This window comes from Struthio camelus, chromosome 7 (assembly GCF_040807025.1).
Source record: "Struthio camelus isolate bStrCam1 chromosome 7, bStrCam1.hap1, whole genome shotgun sequence".
Classification (NCBI taxonomy): Eukaryota; Metazoa; Chordata; class Aves; order Struthioniformes; family Struthionidae; genus Struthio; species Struthio camelus.
In genome coordinates, this window is record NC_090948.1 from 21,386,001 (window position 1) to 21,410,961 (window position 24,961).

At 43.5% G+C, this 24,961-nt stretch overlaps 1 protein-coding gene across 9 annotated transcripts in view; it reads right to left on the reverse strand.

Moving 5' to 3' along the window:
- The window catches only part of C7H10orf71 (chromosome 7 C10orf71 homolog), a 128,264-nt gene that overhangs the window by 25,541 nt on the left and 77,762 nt on the right, over positions 1–24,961 (reverse strand). For 3 of the 9 annotated variants that reach the window (XM_068950156.1, XM_068950154.1, XM_068950149.1), the window contains exon 1: positions 4,854–5,062. The exons of 2 other annotated variants lie outside the window; for them this stretch is intronic. The gene's annotated coding sequence lies outside the window, so the exon portion shown is untranslated. Of the gene's footprint in view, positions 1–6; positions 597–4,853; positions 5,076–13,043; positions 13,440–23,912; positions 24,034–24,961 lie in introns of those variants that run through there. 4 more of the 9 variants (XM_068950158.1, XM_068950157.1, XM_068950165.1 and 1 more) reach the window with 4 other exon arrangements.

Sequence of the window (24,961 nt, forward strand, 5' to 3'; positions counted from 1 at the left end):
GCTTACCTCCAGATGGGAAGGAGTCAAGCAGAAAAAGATAAAATAGTAGAACTTCTTATAGGCTAATGGGCTTTGCCTGAAGCACGTGGTTTTTCATTTTGTGGTTTGCAGAATAAGCTTGCTCTGGGCCAGGAAGAGGAAACGGTGCAGCATAGCAGAACAAAAGATGAGAGTTTTGTTCCCCAGCACACACTGCAGTTCCAAAACACTTGTGCCTTCTCTCCAAAGTTCATAGTACTGCAGGATGCTTTCAGAAAATGCGAGGATGCAAAATGGCTGTCGGTGTGGATTTGTGCTAGAGCACTGGCAAGCATAAGGGAAAGACCAATTTGGTTTAGGAGAGAGATTTCATCTCAGATGAGAATCAGACAGGGAAGGAATTTAAATTTGCACTTCCTCCTTTCCACATCAACTCTCTCTCTAGCTCAAAACCCTTCCCAGAAAAGGACTACTGTAAACCACTAGAATTTTTGAAAAATATTTCAGCGTTACGTATCTTGGTGATGTTTCAGTGCATGAAAAATAGTACAAGCCACTTCACTGCAGGATTTCAGTCCACTAAACATGAACACCCCCCCCCTCCAAAAAAAAAAAAGAAAAAGAAAACCCATGCCAATGCCATCAGTGCTCACAGCTCTGCTAACACCCAGCAGGCCTGAGAAAAGACTGGGTATCTTGCCCTCCCTAGAGCCTGCCCCTTCTGCCACACTCACTGCCAGGACAGGATGCTGCAGAGCTAGTAAAATGGGTGCTGCTAGGATGCAAGCCACAGCAAAAGAAACTGCCTGTTTCCAATCCGCCAGCAGAATGGTGCACACCAGGTAGCGAGTGACAGCTGGGAAAAGCAACATAGCTTTTGCCTTTTTCCCTTTCCACTGATAGGAGGAATTTTAATACTGTATTTCTAAAATGATATGACTTTAAATCCTGTTGAAGAGGAGTAAATAATCTAAATTTGGCATTCAGTAAAACATGAAACACCAGTGAGAGAATGAGAACTTGATGACCAGCCTTTTAGAAAAAGCCAATTTGTAATTGTTCAGGGTTTTGCTGAATGTCATGAATGGAAGATTAACAGGCAAACAGATGGTGACACAGTGAGATTACCACTGTTAAAGGGAGGAATTCAGGCAAACCTAGAAAAGCCAACAACAGCTAAAAACCTGGTCTGAAAGATAGCAAATGTTCTTCCCTGCAGAACAGCGCTAAATAATGACTGAGAGGAAAGGAGTCAAATGAGGAACAGTGAGAGACTGCTGCAGAAAAGCGAGAAATAGAAGTGCTTTTTACTGCACAAGTCAGTCGCAGCCCCTGTGGCTGCTGCTCACCTTCGTTGCTTGACACAGTCCCAGACTTGGCTGTAAAGCCCTTGGGACAGTCTGATTAGGAAACTGGGTGGATTGGAAATCTATGGAGGGATCATCATCCTTTCTCTGCAGCTGAATTTGCAGTCAGACTGCATCAGAAAACCTCCTGATCCCCAGGCCTGAACTTTAACATCACTGCCCCTTAATGGGAAGGGCCCCGAAGGGTCCCAGGTAATCAGAGTCTACTTCTAGCAGTAAAGTGATTCCTGGGACTGAAACTTACTATACCCAATGTGCTAAAATGGCTACAGTTAATAAACTGACAAATGCAAATAAAATAATTTTTCTTTAATATCATTACATTAAGGAAAGGGCATGTGATTTGAATTATGATGATATAAACCACTGACTTCAAGCGCTCAGTTGTGGATTTTTGAAGGGCTGTAGTGCAATATTCATTAGAAAATTTGTGCTATCAAATCTTTGAATAAAAATATACTAGGAATAAAGAAATAAATATCGTCAGGGTTTTTTTTAATGTCACAACTGGTTTCCTTTAAATTTTACAAAGGCTTTTTAAGCCAAAAAGATAAACATAAACACATAATAGAATGATTACTGGTGAAAGCGCTAATCGTGCAAACATGCACGTGACTAATAATCTTCTGACAGAGTTCAGTGGCCCTTCTCTTAGGAACAAAACTAAGCATGTTGGCAGGATCAGGGTCATAAGCAAATCTGTAACTTCGCTCATACAGATATTGATTTCCGTAGAAGCGCTTACACAATTAATGTAAAGCACAGACTGAAGCATTTAAGCACTGCAAGCTCAAAGCACGTTCTTATTATAAGCTTTTTTGCTAGTGGCATAATGCATTCCTGTTTCAGAATACAGCAGGTGTATCTCCAACCCATTAATAAAATGTCTGTGTATGCTGACGGCCAAAATGAGGGGATAAAGTTTGATGACTCCACTGATGACATTTGAATCGGCGTCATGTCATTTGGGAGCACAAATCCCACTGACTGCAGTATTCCAGCGCTGCTGGAGAACAATAGCCCCTCAGAAGTTTCGACTTCCTTGATGTGTGGAAGCTGAATATTTTGGAAACTGAAACTGACTGCAAGAACAGCCTGGCAGATATGGCTGAGCCAGCTCCAGTCGACAGAAACCCTTCCAGAGACAAGAGTGGGAGCTGGAACATGCTTCAGAGGTAGAGTCTATTTTGCTGTCACAGAAAGGATGTTAATGAGACCTTGGGCTTGTCTTTTTCCAGCCTAGTTGAGCACTACAAGTATGTAACACCTCAGTAAAAAAAACAAACAAGAAACAAAACAAAACAAAAAGTCTCTAAGTCTAAAACCCTACCAACTTTTAGGAAACCAATTCAAGAAGCAACTTCCATGTTATTAATTCAAGACCAGAATGCAGCTCTGATGTATGGTTAATTCTAGAGTTCAGATTCACATTTAACTTTGTACATGGCTCAACTATTTATGTTGGCGTCAATGTCAAAAGTGATACTCACCAAATTGTCTTAGTCTCCTTCAAAAACCATCTGCAAACTCACTGCTTCCACAAAATACTTCAGCTATAATCACACAGTCCATATGTTCACTATTTGAGTTATATTTGCATGCAAAGTCTTTTATCCATTCACTAGATTTTAATAACAGCCATTATATATCTCAGGGGTTTCCATAGTGGCAAGTACCAGAGTAAGGAAGCACCTAAACTAGCACTCAGAATAGAAACTCTTTGAATCCAGGCCCCCGTATGCCTTGTCCTTAGCTTAGGGCAAAAAGAAACAGTGGTCAACTTGAATTAAGTCATTTTGCAAAACACAGAGATTTACACTAGGCAGCTCTATTAAAATGATTTACAAATCTCACCTTCAGTTAAACAGATAAAACATTCTTGTGTAGACATGTTGTTAGATTGAGAGCAACTAAACTGTATGCTCAAGGTCACACTGGAAATCTATGGAAAAGCCAGGAAAAAAAAAGCCATCTCTCTCCTCTTCCAGCATTATGGACTATTCATCAGATTATGCAGAGTCTTAGAAGGGAAACTCTCCAAGGGAGGATTTTCATTAGCACATTCTGCCTTCTCCAAATTACTATGGTATGATCATAAAATGCTTTTGCGCTTTTGTATACCTGCTGGTAGTATTTAGAAAGTGCCTATTACTCTTGAGTTTAGAGCTGCATTAAACAATAATAATTAATAACTTTTGCAATTATGTTCTGCCAACCGAAATCTCATCTTTAGTTTCAACTGGATACATTCATCTGTTTTAAGTTGTTGTCTAGGGTTGCTGTGCGCTATCTAACAGTTGGTATGTTCAATCCCAAAGGTGGCTCTTTGGGAAACTTTGACACTCTATAAATAGAACATATTATTATTATTATTATTATTGGGAGGGGGCAGGACTGCAACAACTCACCCTCAGGGGAGAGAGACACTCAAGAACTCTCATTTCAGCATTTAAGTACATGCATGGTTTGCAATTGGTGACATGAGGGAGAGAAGCTCTAACACACACAAAAATCCCATAAGAGCAAGAAGATGAGATTCAGTGGATGGAATTAATCACACCTAACACTGGCTGTTTAGAAGTTTAAACTGATCATCTAGGCTTCCTTTATCACCCGTGGAGGGTAGTACTCCTCTGGGAATGAGTCAGTTCATCTGTTTTAAATGTCTCTCTTCCAGTAGGAGGAATCGTGGTCTCAAGGTGCCCGGTTTTCTGCATGGGTGGGAGAAGAAGCCTTCCTGAGCAGTCTAGCTTGGGCACCTGGTACTGGGACAGCTGCAGAGAGGTGGCAGGACTCCAGCCCCATGAAAGAGGACTGAAACCTAGCAGTGGCCGAGATCCCTGGAAGGAGGAAATAGAAATAAAGTACACACAAGAGGACAGATGTAAAGAAAGGGAGGATATCAGGGCTCTCCTGCAAAAATAAAGAACAAAGGGAAAACTAAGAGCAACAAAACCTCCCCAGAATTGCCTTTCTGGCTTCTAAGCCTTGTGTGTCTGATCTTATTTCTGTTTATTCCTTGGGAATTCTCTGGCAGAAAATATGAACTGCTTAAGATTTTATAGGATCAGAGCAAAGGAGCCTAAGTGACTTAAGCATTCGCCTCTATGCTCCCTCATTTCAGACTTCCTAAGTCTGACTTGCATGACTTCTTAAGCAAAATACACCAAGCTTTCCGTTTACTTGAGCAGCCCTGTGAGCAGTCCTGCTGTGCTCTCGCTGTCTGCCCTGCTAGCACAAGACAAGCACAGTACCACTGGGCTGCTTTGCCTAAGTTCTTGCTTTCATACCAAAGTGTAATTTCTTGACTACTCCAGCTAAATAGAATTTTAGAGGAAAGCTAAAAAAAAACGAGAGAGGATGGGGCAACTGAAACCACAGGCAGGTTTGAACCAGCCAGGGTGTGACTGATTAGCAACAAGTTTACATAAACAGTGTTACATCTCACTTCCAATACAGGCAGGAAATGCTAAGCCACCCAGAAAGATGAACTGAAGAGATACATACCCAGCCCTCCTCAGAGAGGAAATCTGCCCATCTTGATGCTCTCCTTCCCCACCCTGGCTAGGAGAGGGGCTGTGCGAAATGCTACGCCGCTGCCCAGCGCCCCACGTTGTGAGGGGTGCCGGGCAGTGCTCGCAAGCGATATCCCTGAGGACTGATACTTAACCTGCCTTCACTCACCCCACGGCCTGCCAGCACTTCGCTGCTGCGGGTGTTAGAGCACAGGAACATAGCTCCCCCTCCCACATAATCAGGTGCCTAAAGGGCCTTTCAGGCAGAGCCCATGCTGCTGACAAGAGTGACAAGCAAACACTGCTTTCTCTTAAAAAGACAGGTGCTGTTTTCCAGTTAACTGAGCCTTTAAGTCTGTTTCCTTTCGCTGTTCATTTGACAGCCCTGGAAAGAGTACACGTCCTTGGCTCTCATTGCTGAGCACAAGGGCTGGAGGATGGAGGAGAGGGTGGCAGAGGCTTTGCTCCACTTTGGTAGCTCCCTATGTCTGGAAGCAGTGAGGGGGCTCAGTAGTTACAATGCAGCCCCTCTGGCTGCCCCATCTTAGTGCGTGGGCAGATCTTAACCACTGAACGGCTGCATCAGGCGTAAAATGTGAATGTCTCCCCTGGGGAGCTGGCAATCAACCTCAGCTGACAGTTGCCGCCTGCACAGTAGCACTGGCGGGGCAGGGCACCAGTACTCCTCCACGCTGCCAGCAACTTAGGCTGCTGGTGATGGTGGGGTTCATGCTGAACCGCTTGGAGAGCGCTCTTCTGTCTTATTCCCCTGTCTCTGCTGCAGGGGCAGTACCTGAAGAAGGCAGGCAAACATTTCTGAAGATGTCTGTGGTGAGACATCTGCTGTGAGAAAGCATGGCTGGCCACATAATTGCATTTCACCACAGCAGCTAGGGCATTTGCCCCCTCCCTCCCCATTTCACTTCCCAAACATGCTTCCATAAACACACCATGTGACAACTCCACAGCATCACCTGCAGAGCCTCACTATGCCTCAGATATTCCCCAAAGGCTGATTCTGACTCCCCCAAACCAACATAAGCAATTTGGCTTAACTATACCGCATTCTTCTTCAGAAGAAATCCAACAAATCCAGCAATGCAACCTGCTTGTACCCAGCCATCAGCAATGAGAACACCAACAACCTCTGCTCCTGCTTGTGCCAAGAGTCAGGGAGCTCAACTGTCAGGCAAACGCTCATGCAGCTGGCACCAGGGCTGACAGTCTGACCAGCAACGCCTGAATAGAGGGTGAAAAATGAATAGTTCTAAGAAGTGCCCATCAGCAATCTGGCTTCTAAGCAGTGCTACTAGTTAGAAAATCTTTGGTTAACACTACTAAAGACAAGACTCCCGTCCCACCTAGAGCTGGACATCTGCTACTGAGTGGAAATGCCGGGGTAGAAACTACTTACACAGCTTCAACCCCAGAGTCAGATTTTTTGCAGCCCTCTGGAGAGGCTGCACTGTCCACACCATGGGGACAGGCCACCAAATCCAGGTGGATGCTGGTCCAGTGGTTCAGCCCCATCTTCCTCACAGGAGTCTGGCATCTGTCAGAACGTGTCTCAGCAAGTTAGCCAAAGATAAAGATGCGAAGAGGTCTGTTGTGCACTGATACAACTTGTCTTTGCATCAGGTGACCAGAGTAAACCCCAACCCTCTCCCTCATATAAACCCTATTACTCAGTGTCTCTTAAGAACATCATGAAAATGGACTAGGCTGCATCAAATATCCTGTCTCTGACTGTGACCAGAATTATCTTTCTTCTGGTACTCATTGCATGGCTTGCAGTTCCTGGATTGTGAGAATAAAAAATCATTCCCTGCCAGTTGCCTCTCTTTTGGGCTAAAGAGTCCTACTTATTTAATCTCTCCTCATGGAAGAAGATATTCTGTACCCCTCCGCACTTCTGTTGCCCTCCCTCTGTACCTTCTCCAGTCTACCATTACATCCTTTTTGAGATAAGCATGATTACCATCATACAGCATCCAGCATGGATTTGCACAGAGACACAGTACTACTCTTGATTCCTTTCCCAGTCTTCCGTTTGCCTTTTTGACTGCTGGGCACTAAGCAGACATTTTGGAGGGATGAATCCAGCCCTACCAGCACAGAGAGGCAGACATCAAAGCTGATACAGTAATACAGTTCAGAAAACTGTAGTTGAAAACCTGACTCTTTCTAGTTCTCTACAAAGACAGTCTCTCCAGGGTACTGCATGAGTGCGTTGCACCCACAGCAGAGTCGAGGCCTCAGTAACCCCGGTGCCTGGTGTGGAACATACCTCCCAGCTTAGCATGTCCATGACCTCCTTAACTGCGCACATTCCCAAAGCCTAATACTAACCCTGGCACTAGTCCAAGCACTAATAAAAAACCTTTTTCTTTTTCCTATGTATTTGCCCTTCATTGCCAAGGCCCCACAGACAGGGAGGACTGAACTTGTGCCCAGTAAACTGCATCCAGTGGAAACTGTGCCACAGATGTGGGACTAGTCCTACAAATACTTAAGCACAGAGACAAAGGAAGTCAGATGAGGAAAGTCATTTTGCAGGTACCTGCAGCCTAGCCTGTCACTAGTGATTTAAGGGCTTGATCCTACAAACACTTCAGGGTGTAGCACTCAGTACACTGAGTCAGCCTTTGATGACTCACCTTCCAGGTACAACGTGAAACACGGGCACAGTTGTTTCTAGGCCCACATCTTAGTCCTGGAACCATTTGCAGAGTTAGAATATTTGGTCTAAATTGCATTGAACTGAATCCAATCCTGCTGAATGCTTTTCAGCTACCTGCTGCTGGGTTCTGGGCCACCCAGCTAAGACCAGTAACAACCAGGTCATTTAAGATCTGAGGTGCCATTTTACCAAGTGACTTCTGCCAACGTACAGAGCACTGGGGGATGTGCTGCAGGGACCTCAGCCTGGTACTTCGCATACTCGCTCTGGGACAGGAAGGCATCCAGGTGCACCAGTAGCAGTGCTGTTCAGAGTGAATTAGCTGTGCTGAGTGCCCACGGAGCAGGGGCTGAACTGACTTAGATGGTGGTGTCTGCAGGACTCTGCACCACGCACTGCACAGTGGAGACATGCTGTTGAGAGCTGGAGGCTCACGAGACCCAAGGCCACACATCATGGTAAGACACCGGAGAAAACCTGTGCATAAAAGTTTTTGCATATCTGTCATGCTGCTAATCATTTTAACCAAAGCAAATCATTTTAACAAAACCTGGAACTCCGAAATGCCTTCCATTTGTGGGCTTAATTCAATGTCTTAACAACACTAGAAGGCAGGTTTTTGTGGTCAAATATATTGCCGCATTAATAACCTCAGAATATTATATGAAGCACAAAAAGAAAAGAAAATAATAAATTAACAGAAGAAGCCTGCATGGCACACTAGAGAATTAAAGTGCCATTTTATTACACACACCTCAGAGTTAAAGTTTTAATTTTCTTTTAAAAGATAGCAATATATCATTTTCATCCTCCATGTTCAAAAAAATACTTAGGGAGGATGATTTGTTCTTAGCTGTAATCTATGGGAAAAACAAAACTGTGGTCAAGTGACATTGACCAAACCCCTACAATTTCACTGTGATAATGGAATTATTATTATTGATCTTACTCATTATTGCTCTACTAAAGGACCTTCCTCCAAGGATTCTGGCATACTTTAAATACAAATAAATGAATCTTCCCTAGTCTCTTGTGAGCTGTTATATAGCCCCATTTTACAAAGGTGTTACAAAGGGGGAAACTGAGGCACGGAGGGGTTACTGGCCTTATTTTCACAGGAACCGACTTTGAAACAGTTCCTAGTTAGCGGTTTGACTCAGGTCAAAGCTCCAGTCAGAGGCAGCTCCAGGAATAATTCCATAGCCCCCTATGTCCCTGTCTCGATGTATGGCTGTACATATTCATACAGTACAAGAACAGTGAAGGCTATCACTTGCGGGTTTCACTTGCTCTGCTGAGCCGGCACTGGGGAGTCTTTAAAAGTGGAAAGGCATTCAGAGGCATCTTTTTCTTTTACAAGCTGCAGACATTTGTCTCTTAGCAAAGAAGGTCACCACCCAGGCAAAGAGATCTTGGAGGATATCACCCCAGCACAGTCTCCAAATGGCTCCTCGGTCCAGCAGCTCTCCCCACTGCCTTATTTTGCAGGCCAGCAGGGCTATATTTGGAGACAGGCTGGGGGATATGTTCCCAAGAGCCTCGCATGGAGTAAGTTCAGAGCGTGTTGTCATGATGGACATGCACACGTGTGCCCTAGCGGAGTAGAGGTCAGCCATCATTCATGAATACACGGAAGCCACTTACAGTCTCGTTACAGCATATACTAGTGACACGCGTTCCCCACCCACCCCGCTTTCTCCCAGTAAGCTGCTACATTTTTAATGCCTGCATTAGCTCTCCCATCAATTGACAGCTCCAAGCCTTTCCCTGCGAAGAGCTTCAGTGTGGAAATGCCATGCCATGAAGCTTTCAATCAAATGCCAGATGGCTAAAGATTCTGAGGCAATATTTCAATTCCAGAAGAGGAAGCCTGCCCAGTCAACCCTACACCTTCAATATAATTATTAATTATTTATAGACAACTATAAATGCACCCGGCTCCTGCAGTGCCATTCGTCTTTGGAAAATGCAATTGGTGAAGTCATAGGACTGTGGGTTTTTCTCTTTCAGTGCATCCACATCTAAGGCAAGGTTGCCAGTCCTAATGCCTTTATTGAGTCACAAAATTCACTGTTTAGTGCAGAAATGGCACCTGTGCTAATTTTTACATTTCTTTCAGCACAATAAATGACTCTCTTATTTAAGGAGATGACCGTGCAGTTAAATGGCTTCTACACAAGGCAGTCAGATCCCACTGCCAAAGAAAACACCCAAGTTGCTGGCATTCACAGTTGCAAAAGAAAAGCCTTAAGCTGGATGTGTTGCAAAGGTTAAAAACACCAAGGAAAGTAGAAGGAATCTGCTTTTCCTAAAACCTCATATTTTTAAAGAGACACTGCTGAGTTGTAGTGTTTGGGGCTTGCAATGAAGGATGTGCTCTGTTATGTGATAAAATAGTGTTTCATTAAGTGGCACATGATTTAGTCTGGGAGCAGAAAGTCTCCCAAGGCTCTTAATTGAAACATCACTGACAATTATGGTTTTGTTATCAAAAGTTGACTCGGTTTAGTGAAAATGCCCAGATATGGAGAGACTCGAGGTTGGCCCTTCTCAGGTGGTTCAGTTCTGCGGAGCTACCAGGAATCAGAAGAGGTGCAATCATACTTCTGTCACTGAAGGAAGACACACACACAGTTTGAACACCAATTTAAATCAATTTAGAACACAATTTTGTTAAAACAGATCCCTCCCTTGGTATAGTTACTTTGATTTTAGCTTGACAGCACTATTTTGGCTAAGGGGCTGACTGAAGGAAGAGCAAAGCAGGTCACTCTGAAGCTGCAGCTACACATGCTGTGCTACTTGCTGCCAAGCCAGTCTGGAAGTTAGAGCCCAGCAGTTTTCTGGCTTAATCTTACTGCCCCATCTTCCCCCTCTGGATTTTACTGGCCACTTTCCCCAGCCTGATTCCTCAGCCTGATTCTGCAAAAACCAGTGTAGGTTGAGAGACTTCCTAGTAAGAATTTAAGCTAAACCATATCTTTCTGATAGAAATAGATTAGGGAGAGATCACATACGTAGTTAATATAATTATTACATTAGCAGACCTCAGAGGGCAGCAACTCCCTAGTAAATAAGTAGTGATATGTAGTAACCCATAAGCTATAGAAACTCAGACCTCAGTCTGAGCCCTAAGCTATATGGCTTAAAACTTTGTGTGTTGTTTACATCGGTTCATTCTCCTGCCACAAGCCTTTGTATGTCACACTAAACCTGTAGTCAGATGTGCTCCTCTGGCAAACTGGGTTACAAGTCTATCACCGCCACCATCACCACATGTCAACTGAACCACGTCAGCTAACCTGCTCATTTGTAAGCTTACAGCAAACATGAGGTTAACATGTGTTAGCTTAAATTCCAGTGAAATGAGTGACGTTAAACTCGTTTAAGCTAGGCCAGGCTGACCTTGAGGATGGACATATTTGCATTAGTTTAAACCTTGCTAGCATGCTCAACCATAAATACAAGTGGGAGCTAGGATGCGATGGATTCACCTGCAGCTAGCAGGCACCCTCAGTGCACTTGTTGGTTTTGGTGAACTGTTAACTTGAGCTCTTGGGAGGCACCAGTGGGCTCCCAGAGGTGGAGAGAGATGTTTACTGATAGGGAAAGGGAGCACAGTAAGAGAGATGTGTTGTGAGCTATGGATAGCTGGATGTGATAAGAGAGCTTAAGAAAAAGAATTTTAGTCTTAAACAACAGTTGCATTTGGAATAAGAAATGTGTCTAAAATGCTCTTCTCCACACTGTGGTTCTGCCAAACCTAGCAAGGCACTACAGGGAATTCTAGCTACATGAAGCCTTGGATACTTATCTCCCTTCTACCATTGTGCTCCTTTCCCAACATGGCCTGGCAGCAAGGCACTTCTCCAGGCTGGGGGGATGGGACCTCTGTCACACTGCATGCCTGCAGGGACAGGCTGAGTGGCTCTGCTCCTGCTTGCATGGGCTTCTCAGCCCGGGGCAAGGTCACCCAGGATGTTGGGTGTCCAGGCTACAGGCAAGGGAGAACACACCTCTGCTAAGAGGGATTGGATTTGGCAGGGTAATTTACAAGCTCTGAGGCAAGCTGTATTGTGCTTTGGGGCAAGAAAAGCTGTTTTTTGCTAGCTAACACTGTACTACTGTAGCACCTGTCCTACAGCCCTCCAAGGAGAGTGCACGAGCTTTAAACCTGTCATGCTGGCAGGATACAGCCCTGGTACTGTTTGCAGCTCATGGAAGGCTTATCTCCACCTTTTTCAATGGTGCAAACAGATAGCATCCTTCCTTTCCCTGTCTCCATCTCTTCCTCTTCCACACTCACAGAATTGCTAAAGGGGTAACAAGTGCTCTTGTTCTTTTCCTCTTGGGAGCAAACAAACTGGTTATCTACAATTGCCCAGAAGGAGCACTTTGAACAAATATATTTCAAGTTGTGGGCTGTTTGCTTTGGCATGTTACCATTTATTGTTAGCCTCCAGCACAACAACTGAATGACAAACTGTCAGAAAGAAAATCAGTAAGGAAACCAGCACAAGAGCATTTCCAAAACCAGTTCACTGATACGAGCCTTGAAGAAACTTCTGCTGTAAAGGAATGTTCTGGTAACCCCATCCCCCTACACCCCAGACTGAAGCCTTTCTGCTGAGAGATGACAAAAGCTAAGAAAATGGATCATGAATCCCATCAGCCGAGATACTGACCCATTCTCTATTCAGTCAGCTGAGAAGATAGAAAGACTCTATGGCATTTAAATACAGACAGATGGAGGCAGGGACTTTTACCTTTACAATTCCACACAGGTGGAGAGAATCTCAGGACAACCAGGCAAAGTTCGGACCCTCGGTACCCAATCTTTTCCCCGGGTAATTCTCCCAACTCCAAGAGCATGTTGGGGGGGGTTAGATGGTGATCATGCAACTCCTTTCTTGCACATACCTAATCATTCTGATTTTCAAGTAAATCTCCAGTAACATAAATGCTTGATTTAGGCATAACAGTATGGAAGCAGGCAGATGTTTAGCACACAGCTGGCTGGATGATGTGATAAGGGGAGATGTGCTGTGAGGACACTCCTCTTTGAGAAGGGGTGAGTTAGGGATAGTGCACAAGGAAGGATTGTCTGCCAAAGCAGGAATCCTCAATAAGGCACTTCTGGCTCCTCACTGCCTGGGTCGTTGGGCTGGCACTCTGCAATCCAGTCACTCATTGCTCTCTTGAACTCATACCCTGCAGGCAGCACCAAAGCGAGCAATCAGACCTCAGCCTTTAATCTTAATGCTCACACTCCAAAGTCCTATTTTCAAAAATGATGTGAACACTTAGAGTAAGCCTCAATGAAAATGAACCACTGAAAGTGGCACTAAATCTCTTGGGCATTTTCAACACTGTACCTTGACCTCTGTTTGTGTAATAGGCCAGGTAAACCCTTTTATCCAGTTGTTGACAGTCTGTGTGGAGCACAGCTCCTTGGGCTCCTAGAAGAGGTTCATTTCTGAGCTAGACAAAACCATAACTGACCTGGTCTAGTGTTGGGGAAAGTCCAGCTCCAAGCAGAAGGTTGGGCAAGAGACTTCTTGTGGTTCCTCGCTACCGATTTTCCTATGATTCCTATAGCTTAGGAAGAAAGCGCTGGCAATGACTCCGTCTCAGTCCTTCAGCACAGGAGAACAGTCTTCTCTAGCATCCTTCAGCATGAAGATCCCCAGACTATGTACAACCTACTTTATTTCAGTCTCCACAAATCATGATGAGTCCAGGAGGTAAAATGTGCCAAAAGGTGACAAAAAGACTGTCCTCTCCAAGTCTATCAGGGATTTCAGAAGCAACTGTGAGGTGCACCTAAGTCCATTGTGGTGGTAGAAGACTTTAAGATGTGTAGTCTCTAGACCTAAGCTGGAAAGGGCAGGGCATACCCTTCTCACAGAGGAAAAAAAAAAAGGAGAGAAAGAAAGTATTATTGTTAACAGCTTAGACATTTTTGTTGCATTATCATGGAGTTCAAGACATATTATACGTGTGCTCAGAGGAGTGAGCGAATCTTTGTAAATGCTAATACACTGTAAATAAATAAATGAAGTATTAATCATCACTGTCATCAAACTCTGGGAGAGATCTATCTTTGTATTATTTGGATGAGGCTCCGATTAGTTCAACCCTGCCATTTTTAGAAATTATTAGAGTTTTATAGCAGGTCTGAAACTCTATGCTAGTGAGACTGTGATTTTAATGCATATTAATGGGACAAAGAAGGGAGGGGAAAGGAAGTTGGTGTGATTCCCTTATAGAGCGGAATGCTAAATAAGAAGATTCCAGCTGTGCAACAGGAAAGTTAAAATGGTTTGTTTGGATCATTAATATTGCAATGAAAACTAATTAAACCTAGAACTACAAGGAGGAGCTCATTAGAGATTTGAACATAGGCAGCACTCAGCAGCAGCCTCCAGTTTAGCAGTTTCTTTTATCACACCAAGTGGGATAGCAAGAGTTCATTGAACAGAGGTAGAGACAGTCTGAAGAGCCAGTGGGATATGGCTGCCCAGTCCAGAGACTATAACAGCAAGCAGGTACCCAACTGCTGCCGGCCTCCTTCGGAAAACCCTGCACGAGTTTTGTAGCTCGCTAGACTGAGCCAAGCCCTTTCACCGGGTCTCTGCTCAGATGAAAACCAGTGTGCTCTCTGCTTTCACCTTCAGCTCCAGTCTTGCCTCCTGCAGTGTTATGTCTTTGCCCCTTCTCTGACCTGACGCTCAAAACCTATGGCTTTGTTTAAAATTTCCTTAGCCAAAGACACCTCCCCCCCCGAAAGGCTTCATCCCCAGAAACATCTACTGCGTATCATTGACAACTAGCATATCCCTGCACCCGCTGTGCCCCCCTTGCCCTGGGACTTCACGCTGTATACTTTCAGTGTCACCCCTCAGCTTCATGTTTCCTTTCTTATACCACATCATGCTGCTTTTGCTATAGCCACAGAAGGCATCCCCATCTCTGCTCTGTGAACACCAGCATCCTCCTACAGCTGTTTAATTTGCATCACCTCCAATATTGCCTTTTCCTTCCCCCTTGGCCTCTGAACACCCCAGACCACCCAAAACCCTTCTCACTGCTCCTCACAGAAGTCCAGTGGTACAGGATTATACCAGCTTCTTCTTTAGGCATTTGTCTTGGGAGTGAATACTGATTAGATTGGGCCTCCCTAAATCTGCCTTGCACCCTCAAAGGAAGACTGTTGCTTATCCTGGCTAAGTACTGGTAACAGTGGCTGTGTTTCAGCCCAATAAAGGCTACAAGGATGAAAGGATGACCTCTTAATGCCATTCAGAAAGGACTTTGCAGGGAGGGTCCCCACAAATGGAAGATATAACTGTAGTAGTGTTGTCTGAATACTGGGTTGGGCTCTTGCTGGTGATCTGGAAGAATTTTAAAATACTTAAGTCATAAGGGAAAATATAAGACACTAAACTAGTGACACACTAAACTGTGTTCATGTTACTCAGACTATAATTTTCCTTGGAGAGTTAGGTAACCAAATGCCAATGAAATGTGATAGGATATGAACCCTCACCTCCCTTAATCTCACTGTCAGACCATTTGAACAAGGGGAGTAACCAGAAATGCTGCAATTTTCAAGTCAGAACTCTCCTACCACTACAGAAGGCACTGACTCAGGGGTTTATTAATTTTCCCCATCTTTGGGCTTCAATGGAGTAAATCTTGAACAAAATCTTCTGCTAGAAGACAGGACATCCAAAGGGATTGGCAGGAATAAAAGCTCAGAGAAGGAAAAAATTGATAATTAATAGTGAAGAGCCTGAGAGATGAAAACGGACCCAAGCAAGTCTGCAAGAGATCAGTTCCAGACCAGTCTGCATTTCCAGGCAGGTGTTCAGCAAGGTGTGGACTTCCCTAGATAACCAAGAAGTAGAAAAACACAGAAAGAAATGCTGCAGAGGGAAAAACAAAGTCACTGCAAAATTTGCTTTCAAATATGACATCTAGGCATGAGTCCAATCCAGCCCTACCGACGAAGACCTTCAAAAATGCCTCTGCAGCAGCATTTCAGCGCACGAGGCGCACACAGGCTGTGGGACAACAAAGGATATTCTACACCTTGCAGAGTCAAATCCATTACACATTCCCAGTCTGTGCCAGCAGCCATGGGGAAAAGGGATTTCCATGGAGGCACTAAAGAGATGACAGACGTCGCCTGTACATTTAGCACTGTGCAATGAAACAAGTTGAAATGCTTTGCAGAAAGGCTGCCAAGCAGAGCCCAGAGCTGTATGCTATAGGCAGAAAATAGCCCCAGGGCTAGAGGATTGGCGCCTCCATGAAGACCTTTACCCCTGGCATCCCAGGAGCGGATGGCGGCATTTTATGATATGCATCACCAAAGGGGGATAATTTTGATTTTCTGTGGCCAATGCTTACATAAATAGAGGTGATCTCTTCCTTAGCCCTGCAGTCTCTTTGCTTTGCCCAATGCATCAAGAGACTTGCTGTCCATAGGCAGACTCAAGTTACAGCAAGCCCACAGACAAAGTAAGAGCCCAAATGAGGCAAGAGTATACTTCAGATTGCCCTTGGACACAGGAGCACCAACCTAAATTTAGATGTCTGGATTTACACTGCACCAGGTTTATATGAACCCTGCAAAATTCACCCCAAGAGACCCGAGATAATGTTATCTCTACTATTTCCACATCATCCTTGAGTGAGAAATAGGTTAGTTTGTAATAGTGGCACTTCTCACCCTTATAGATTGGGATCCTGAGGACCTACATTCCACTTTCCATTTTCCCCTTTCTGCTGCTCTCCATCAACCAAAATCCTCAACAGCATAGTTTTGGGATGACAAATATCTGCCCAAGCATGAGTGACTGCAGTAACCTCACATTCCTTTTTCTGCAGTAGCTTGCATAGTATGAATTCACATAGTTCAAAGTCAGCCTTTGAATATTTCACATACTGGTTCTGCTCCTTCCTCCCCAGACATCAACACGTTTAAACCACCCAGCATTGCCTGATGTGTCCGATATAGGCTTGATTGAAAAGAAGAGTGACAAATAAGGAGAAAGAAAACAAGAAATGTGTTATGACCAAGAGCTTGTTTCCTGCAGAGCAACGAACAAAGAACACTACCTTCATATAAGCAATAATCAGTGGCCAACTTGTGTTACATGGGACATTTTTTGTATATCACATATGGGTTTTAAGGAGAACTTCTTCAAACGCATTTATTTCACAAGGTGCTCTGTATAAGGAGAAGAGGGAGAGTGGGGGATTCTCTGCAGGCTAGATATGGATGGGGAATGCAGGGAAATGGTATCTACCTGAATTTGTGGGGATTCAAGGATTTCACGGGAAAGGCAGTTTCTTCTCAGATTGCTCAAAAAATTAATGTTGCCATGCAGGTAGAAGTTAGCAATGTAGCCAAAGTTGAATGCCTTGACTGTCACTTGGTCATGCATAGTGATGATTTTACTAGCAAACGGACTATGCACTGAGATGCTGCTTCTGCTAATTGCCCACCGTTAACACTGCCTCCTTCGGAAAGACCTCAGGTCTGATCATTCAGAAAGAAACAGCACTGGTTAGATTTTCAAATCTAATTTAAGTATCTAAACCCTAATATAGATGTTTAAATTCCTGCTGAAGAAATTAAAATAAAGTTGGTTTATGTAAGTAAACATAAAGTGCTGAACAAAAGCAGAGAGGTCAGTAGAAGCATGTTTGTGTCTCATTTTGGCCACCCAGATTTGGATTTTGGTGCCCTCCTTCTTCATCTGTCCATGAACATTCCTCCACTCACCCTGCATGGCATGCCAGGGTGAGGCAGGCACAGCCCCACCATGCAAAGAGAGGCAGATTTTTGAGGAGCCTCTGCCAGAGGCTGAAAGCCTTCAGCATTCCCCAGCACTATGCCTGTGAGCAAAATGACCGTCTCTGCAGGCAGACAATGTATTAGGGGAACCTGCATGGAAATGAATGATAAATGGCTGTTTTATTTTAACTTGGTGTTCATGAAGATTGTCTAATGACTTCTAGTGCTTTTCAGTGTTCGTTAAATGTAAAAGGAGAAAAATCACATAATTCTAATCCCAAAGCAGGGCAATTGGCTTGTTTATGCCTATTAAATCCCATTAAAGAGGCAATATCTGCTTTGTCTCAAGAGAAGTCCCAGCTTATTTATGCCTAGTGTTAGGGCAAATATTAGTTAGCATCAAAACAGGATGCAGTTAAGTCTAATGTGATGTCACCAGCATGGCTCAAATTATAAACAAAATAAGTGGCAATTACTTTGAGGTAGAACGGCACTGTTTGTTCAAGTGGCTCTGTTTTATGTGCATTCAAAATTTCCTCTTTAACAACAGGATCTCAAGAGGAAAGTACAAAGTATTCATACATTTCAGGAATGTAAGTGTGCTGGTTGGTTTGTAGGAGCCAGTTTCTTTACTATCAGCTAAGAATGGCTGCCTTTGACCAGCAGTCTGACATCACATAATTCCCTTATCCTTTGATACATAACCAAGCCTGGTCAAGATTTTTTTATTATTATTTTTATCATAAAAAATGTGAAAAATTCCAAGCTGAACATTTCTGCTCAGAAACTTATCATGCTTCCTTGTGGAAATTCCATCAGATGCTTCATGTCCCTCTCTCTAACTCACTAGTTAGAAATATATCCCAGGATGTACCAAACCTCTGTTGCGCCAGTGCAATGCATCATACTGTCCTCTGGTTACAGTACGTCATGAGAATACAATTCAGCTGGTGAACCAGCCAAGAGAGGATAACAGGGATATGAACTACCTGAATCACAATTCCTATGAGGCACTGCATCTATATTCCCAAATAGAAACAGCTGGTGTTTTTCAGACATTCATTTATGATAAAACCTCAGTCTTTCCATGTTTTAGACACGTTTTATAGAAAGATTTTTTACACTGAAAACCCTATTTTATGTCAAAGAGCAGTAGAGACAGAAAACTTTCATTCAGACCAATACCCACATTCTCTGGTGGGTCACTTGAAAAAAGCAAACTGTAGATCTTCGGACATAAAAAGATTGACTTCTGTCCAGAACAAAAGCAACAGTAGACTCAAACCTCCATACATTGCCTAGCCATTAAGGCTATAAATTGACTTTGGAAAAGCATCATATACCTATAGTGCTACACACCTGTAGCAGCAGGTACTAGCTATGAGCAGTGTGCTATGATCTTATTTCCTAAAAGAACATATTACTGAATACATCTGTCACTTTTATATTTAGTTATGGCCCTGAATTTCCTAGTCCATCACTGGTTATAAGTTGCCAAGCAGTCATGTCAGCCATGATCACATACCCTTATTCTTATCTTAGTGAAGTTTCAGGTTGAAGATGAGGTAGTCAGACAAACAACAGACAGTTTTCTTCCTAGGAAGCTAGAGAGACATATGTGCAGCTGTGCTCTGATAGGTACATCGGTATTAAGGGGAACTGCTGTAAGCACAATTTTTATGAGAGAAATCGATAATCTCTCATTGAAGGACATAATCATTTACAAAACCCTCTGCCTTCAGAGCCAGATGCCAGATAAATCTTCTGATGCCATGCCTGTGCCACCATTATGATTGAAATAGTAATTAACCATTTAATCACCACACCACAGAGTTGCTTCCCCCATGTTCAACAACCAGCACAGCAAACCACCTTTCTGCCATCTGCAGAGGCCATTCAATGTAGATTCCCTCGGACGAACGTGGGGAGAAGCCAAACAGGAAATCCCCATGTCCTGCCCTCCCCTCCAAAACAATGAGGCTGTTCATTCAAGTGCCTCCCTAGGCAGCAGCTGCTGCAGGGGAAAAAACGGTCTCTCTGGCTGTGGCTCTCTTGATTAACGAAAATGGTTAAACTAAGGCTGGGTTTATCACCACAGAACCCATGCTCAAATTTTGTCCTGATTTAAAAATGCTACAACAGAGGCAGCTTTCTGTCACTACAGTTACACAAGTCACTTAATTATGAAAACAGTTCTATCAGTGTAAAAGTGCTTAATACCCATAAAGCCTCTTTCTTCTGCTTCAAAGGAATAAGATACATGTTTATAAACACGTTTATCCTGTATCAATAGGACAACTGCAGATTTTCCAGGGTAAAAGGGGATATGAGGACTATAGCTAGCCCAGGAGCTTCTCTTTCTTGCTTCCCCACACCGTTGCTGGCAATGCTCTTGTGCCTGTCTTCTCTCCGACTCTTTGATCTGCCAGACATCAACACTAAAAGGCCTGCCACATGATCTAACACAGCACTCATTGCATACGATGTGACTGTGACCATGAGTTGTACACACCGTCTCCTGCATCCCGCTTCTCCCACCATCTCCAAAACTGCACCCTGCCCTATGCAGGACTCAAAGGACCTACTTCATTTTCACACCAGCATTATTAAAATAGAACAACACTTCTGTGCAGACAAGAGCAAAGCATCAAATCGCTTCCACTGTGGCAATCAATAGCAAGAGCAAACCAGTCCACTCTGCCTCCTTCTGCTTCCATTCACATCCCTGGATTCTTCCCTTCAATGCCCAACTGATATTTTAAAAATAAACATTACTATAGATGAGCAATTTATTTTTGTCATCCTCTTATTGCTCACCCTTAAGAGAAAGGATGCTCTAAAGGACCCTCTAGAAACTGTAACTATTCCCAAAACATTAAGAAGCTGCACAATTACAAGTTAACCACATCAAGAAAAGGCAAAGCTTTTTTTCACAGATCACAGGAACTCTCTCTACATTGGGTGACCTATCTTGCTCATTTCACATCCTCCTTTAAATAAGGTAAGTGCTAACTTACTAAAACACAAGTGGTTTAGAAAAACAGTCACAGAACAATTCTGTTCTGGTGCTGTCCCCACAGTACCGTTACTTTCATATCATTTGACTTTCTCATTTCTTTCCTGGGCACTCTTAGCTTTACCATTAAGACAGCTATTTATGTTCATATTTCTGTAACTGTTAGCTAAAGATCATGCTCCATGTCCTGAGTGATACAGAATACAGATGGACAGGAGACACAAGAATACTGAATGGGAATTGGTCATACTTTATCCTTTCTGTCTCCTGCCCTGAATTTTCCTGGGCAGTGCATTTTGCCCCACCACCAAACATGCCACCTGCAAAGAGTGAACATGCAGCCATTTTTGGAGGCTGCTTAGGAACTTTATAAGTTATCATCGTATACTTCAAAGGTATTTTAAGAAACAGCTGGGTGTATGAGAATGTGCAACAATGACAAAGCCAGGCTGCCTGGGATGTTTTGTTCGTGTCATATGAAAACCTGCATAGGAAAAATTCCAGTAATGTTGCCTCAGTAAAGGAACTTATCAACACAGAGCCCTCCAGAGATGGAAAGACACTTGATAATCAGAGGAACAGACAACATCACCCAGCGAGTACTGCAGCTTCTGCTTAGGGTCACCCAACCCTAAATTCACTGCTCAGAGTAAACATCCAAGCTCTTCCCTAAGGACAACTTTCATCCAGCGGGGCTGCGCAGCTCTGTGCGACTGTTTTTTCTTCTGGCATCCTTCCTGCTCCTGTAGCTCCTTTTCCAAATGCTACAGCATCTCTACTGTGAGTTGTAGCATTTCAAAGAATATACAACACATGGAGCAACCTCCTCCACCAGATAGGTCCAAGCAATGAGACAAACACAGTACAAAGATTTTCCTACAGGATGCCGAATGTATGGAAAACCATGTGGTCCCTGAAGAGGGTCCCTTCTTCCCTGAGCACCGACTCTGAACTCCAGCCTGGAGCTCCCTCGTACAGAGAGCAGCTGTCAGCCAAAGCCCACCAAGGAAAACGTACAGACATCGGCTACTTCCATGACCAAACCTAGTTTTTGGATGGAGTTGGACAAACTGGTGAAAGGCACCTGCCTGTGACAGCAGGGGACTGGGCTCAGCAATGCATAAGGGCCCCTTCAGTCCTGCTCCCTCCTGTGGGTTCAGCTGCAGAGGGTGCTGCCTGCACTCACTGGACCTCATCTGCCAACGTAAGGTGCAGCTTTGCTGGGATTAGTACAAGCTTGTTCTGTGCTCAGCACAGGGGTTAGATGATAAATAAGACATGGGCTCAGCACTGAATGATGGGGATAAAGGCATATGCTGAATAACTGCCTCCTTTCTCTGCCCCGTTTGTCGTGTGTATCAGAGGAGGTGAGGATCTGCTCTGAAAGACAGGCAGGAATGGGACAGGGAAGAGGGGACATGGAGGACTGTATAACATGAGAGTATGTTACTAAGGTCTCTGCTGTCATGGATATACGCGTGAGGTAGATATCTTACATCTGAAATTTCACATGATAGCACAAAACAGCATTTACAGAAAGTTTATCTTTGCAATACAGAGTTCTTCTAATTTTATTTTTGGCAATGTTTCCTGGGTTTTTGTTTTTGTTTTTTAATAAAGGCAAAAATATCCAGATCTGGTTCTTTGCCTTTATAATAGCATTTATTCAGGTATCAACAGCCAGGTTAGACTATTGAATTTTCCACACTGTAATTGATATTCTTCTACTCAACACTAGAAATCTGTCCAGGCAGTTGAGAAGGACAGACGGTCAAAAAAAACCTTAACAGGTTATCAATATGGGAGTAGACATATTCTTCAGAATAACCAAGCCAGAAGCACTGCATGTTATTTCCAAGAGGCAGTGTGGATGAGTGGCAGGGATAGAGGTTCTTAATAGTATATTTCCCTACAGTGACGAGGCTCATACAATTGTGGTGTCTTTGTGTATGCATCCGTTTCTCAATCCTCCCCAAAGCATCTGAACTCACTGAACAATTTCAATTAAATTTGAGAGAGGGATAAGATTTTTCCAGTTGGTAATTTTTGTATTAGCCTTCATTTCTTTTCCATTTATTTGTGACTGATTTTTTTAAAAGAAACTTCCCATCCCTGGTCCTCTGAAATGTATTAAAGATAGGTATAATAATCCTTTCAGCAGAAAAAGCAAGTCAGGTCCGATGGTCCCAGCCTGCTACTAAAATGTGGTCTGGTTCAACTGAAAACAAAACAAGATCAAGCTATGAAAACAGATTAGAAAAGAACAGGCAAGACAAACTGCAGCCTCAGTCTCATTGACTATTATTTGCAACCTTGCTGTTGGAAAAACACAAGTCTAATTCCTGGTTTTATCTGTTCCTCCAACTTGGTAAACTTGTGCTCTGTATGTTCCCACACTAATCCTTCCCAGTGACTCATGGACCCTACATCTGAGGCAGGATCCTGACCCCTTTCCTTTCTCCTTAGCTAACTGAAATACTTTCCAGTCACCTCAAGCATGAACACATCCTCCTACTTCTAGGCTTTCATAGCTAACCAAGAGGCCAGCTGGTGGCTTTATGAAAAGCCTAGAAGATTCAATATTATTAATCTTTTAACCTAAATAAACTACTTGATACTAGACAATTTGTCTCCAGCTTTTATAAACATTTTATACAAGAGGGTACAGATGGGAATACTGCTGTCTAGAGACAAGTAAGAGTACAAGTTTCTGCAGAACCATTCCTTTGAGCCGCAGGCTACAAATACTTATGAGGCTATGAACTATATTTAAGGGTCAGTAAAGGTAATCCTAAGTACACACCTATTGGCTTAAGTGCACTATCCTGAGATTGATACCTCCGCTAGAAAATTTTTAGTTCTTCAAAACCAGAAAGGAACTGAAATCCTCCACTCTAAAGCAGAACCTGGACAGTGGGAGATGGGAAAAATCACTGTCATCGATGGTGCTCGCTGTATCCCACCTGGAATCCCAGCACTGTAGGAAATGATAATGAGACACTAGCGGGTGAGGCAAGAAAAATGCTAGGGCTCCTTGCTGCAGTGGCCGTGCACCACAGGGTCCAGATGGGAGAAAGAGGTTTTCAGCTGCTTGTAACACAGCTAGCCCTACACAGATCTTTTTGCTCACACATGAACAGTAAACAAAAACAAAAAAAACCCCCAAAACCTACCTCCCTGACCATAAGATCCCCTCACTAAAAGCCCTGCTATACTATGGGTAGATGCCAAAGCTCTTTAGCAAACCTTTCTCATCCAACTGAACGGCATCATAGCATGGGAAAACACAGGGGACAAGAGGAACCATGAGCGCTCCTGTCTGCACCCAGTCCTGAGCTGCAGAACTGTGTCTGCAGGGAACAACACCAGCAGGTCCCCATGTTCTCAAAGCATGCCTATGGCACAGTGGCAGCAATCTGAAACACAGCTTACAGTAAATTTGACAATTTTCATTCAAATAAGAGATATGCACTTTTCAACTAGATATATTAGCCATGTGGTTTCCTACAAAAAAGCTTAATTTTTCATATCAAATTTGCATACCTACCAGTGCCTCATCGCAGCACATGATGTGCTAGTTGCTCTGTGATGAGCTGAAAGACATAAAGCTTCCCAAAACGATGGACAGACACTTTCCTTCGGCATGGAATAAATTGCTTTCTGCTTCCTTCTGAAAAGGAAAAAATTCCTTTTTTCCTGATGCAACATAACACAGAATCAGTCTAGTTCAGAAATGAAAAAAAGCTTTCTATTCACTGGGGAACAAGCAATAATGGCACATAGATGTAGACCAACTGAATGAATAACCCAAATCCGTCTAGTATGGAAGAAATTAAGCAAGAGATGTACCAAGTCTCAGTAAGTTATAACTTCTGTAAGGGATCCCACAAAATTTGATAAACCTTGTGAGATCAGAGAAAGATCTGGGGCAGGACCTCTGCCAATTGAAAAGACTGCCCAGCTGAGACTTGCACTGCTTTGGCATTTTTCTTTCCTGATGTTGCATGAAAGGGACTTGAATACCTGTGTCCCAAGGCTTTTTTCTTTGTCTCCTTGCACCTCTCTGGTTTGGTGATAGCAGTGAGCTACAGCGTCCCTCAAGTAAAATCAAGAAAATGCATTTTTTAAAATGTACCAACATCTCTGTAACATAGCATGGCCCTTCATATTGAAAAGAAAACAGAGATGGCAGAAAAAAAAAGAAATGAGTAAGACTGAGATGTTGAATGATTTCCCGCAGTATTCCTCAACGTCAAGAGAAGAAAGCACTAAATAGTTGGGGTGGGCGTGTTTCCCTTTATCAACATACCCGACATCTGCGATTCTGTTGCCCACTAAGATGTGGACTCCCTCCCAGTTGTCCCAGCAGCTCAGAGTCCTGACAGAGGAGGAGACTGAGAAAATAGCAGAGGAAGAGCAGCTGTGAGTTTTCAAACATAGTTGCAATTTGTTCCGGATGCCCATAGCAAAAGAACCTCAATTTTTGGCAGTAACCAGCCTGAATATGTTTTCTTTAATTTGTTCTGTGATGTGACGTGACAGATTAATGGAAGGCAGCACATCCACACACGCCGAATCACCCTGAGATCGCCTAAG